Source organism: Triticum aestivum, chromosome 5A, assembly GCF_018294505.1.
Source record: "Triticum aestivum cultivar Chinese Spring chromosome 5A, IWGSC CS RefSeq v2.1, whole genome shotgun sequence".
Lineage (NCBI taxonomy): Eukaryota > Viridiplantae > Streptophyta > Magnoliopsida > Poales > Poaceae > Triticum > Triticum aestivum.
In genome coordinates, this window is record NC_057806.1 from 96,572,744 (window position 1) to 96,575,009 (window position 2,266).

The following is a 2,266-nucleotide window of genomic DNA, read 5'->3' on the forward strand; positions in this document are numbered from 1 at the left end:
ATGATCCTTGAGCTATTCGCGACACCGCGAAAGTAGAAATCAAAAGGGAGCATCAATCGTTGATGGTTAGTAAAACCACTAGTTTCAAGAAGGGCAAGGGCAAGAAAGGGATACTTCATGGAACAACAAATCAGTTGCTGTTCTAGTGAAGAAACCCAAAGTTGAACCCAAGCCCGAGACTAAGTGCTTCTGTAATAAGGGGAACAATCACTGAAGCAGAACCACCCTAGATACTTGGTAGATGAGAAGGCTGGCAAGGTCGACAGAGGTATATTGGATATGCATTATAATGTGTACTTTACTAGTACTCCTAGTAGCACCAGGGTATTAGATACCGGTTCGGTTGCTAAGTGTTAGTAACTCGAAACAAAAGGCTGCGGAATAAACGGAGACTAGCTAAAAGGTGAGATGACGATATGTGTTGGAAGTATTTCCAAGGTTGATCAAATATTGTATGCTCCCTCTACCATCGAGATTGGTATTAAAACCTAAATAATTGTTATTTGGTGTTTGCGTTGAGCATAGACATGATTGGATTATGTCTATCGCGATACGGTTATTCATTTAAGGAGAATAATGGTTACTCTGTTTATTTGAATAATACCATCCCGATCGTAGTGATACACATTTTCATGCCAAAGGTATAAGATAGTAATGATAGTACACACAAATGTGGCACTGCAATTTGAGTCATATTGGTATAAAACGCATGAAGAAGCTCCATGTTGATGGATCTTTGGACTCACTCATTTTTGAAAGGATTGAGACATGCGAACCATGTTTGTTGGTAGATATGCATGAAGAAACTCTATACAGATGGATCGTTTGGACTCACTTGATTTTGAATCACTTGAGACATGCAAATCATACCACATGGGCAAGATGACTGAAAAGCCTCGTTTTCAGTAAGATGGAACAAGAAAGCAACTCGTTGGAAGTAATACATTTTGATGTGTGCAGTCCAATGAGTGCTGAGGCATGTAGTGGATATCGTTATGTTCTTACTTCACAGATGATTTGAGTAGATGCTAAAGTATATTTACTTGATGGATCATGAGTCTGAAATTATTGAAAGGTTCAAGTAATTTCAGAGTGAAGTTGAAGGTCGTCGTGACAAGAGGATAAAATGTCTATGATATGATCATAGAGATTCATATCTGAATTACGAGTCTGGCACAGAATTAAGACATTGTGGAAATTGTTTCACAACTAATACCGCCTGGAACACCATAGTGTGATGATGTGTCCGAACATCATAGTGTGATGATGCGTACCATGATGTCTCTTATCGAATTACCACTATCGTTCATGGGTTAGGCATTAGAGACAACCGCACTCACTTTAATAGGGCACCACGTAATTCCGATGAGACGACACCATATGAACTATGGTTTAGAGAAACCTAAGCTGTTGTTTCTTAAAAGTTTGGGGCTGCGACGCTTATGTGAAAAGTTTCAGGCTGATAAGCTCGAACCCAAAGCGGATAAATGCATCTTCATAGGACACCCAAAACAGTTGGGTATACCTCCTCCTAATTCAGATCCGAAAGCAATAGGGATTGTTTCTAGAATTGGGTCCTTTCTCGAGGAAAAGTTTCTCTCGAAAGAATTGAGTGGGAGGATGGTGGAGACTTGATGAGGTTATTGAACCATCTCTTCAACTAGTGTGTGGCAGGGCACAGGGAGTTGTTCCTGTGGCACCTACACCAATTGAAGTGGAAGCTTATGATAGTGATCATGAAACTTCAGATCAAGTCACTACCAAACCTCGTGGGATGACAAGGATGCGTACTACTTCAGAGTGGTACGTAATCCTGTCTTGGAAGTCATGTTGCTAGACAACAATGAACCTACGAGCTAGGGAGAAGCGATGGTGGGCCTGGATTCCAAAATGGCTCGAGGCCATATAATCTGAGAGAGGATCCATATATGGAAACAAAGTGTAGACTTTGGAAGAACTACTTGATGGTCGTAAGGCTGTTAGGTACATATGGATTTTAAAAGGAAGACGGACAATGATGGTAAATGTCACCATTAAGAAAGCTCGACTTGTCGTTAAGATGTTTCCCGACAAGTTCAAGGAGTTGACTACGATGAGACTTTCTCACTCGTAGCGATGCTAAGAGTCTGTTGGAATTATATTAGCGATTACTGCATTATTTATGAAATCTTGCAGATAGGATGTCAAAAACCATTGTTTCCTCGATGATTTTCTTGAGGTAAGGTTGTATGTGATACAACCGGAAGGTTTTGTCAATCCTGAAAGA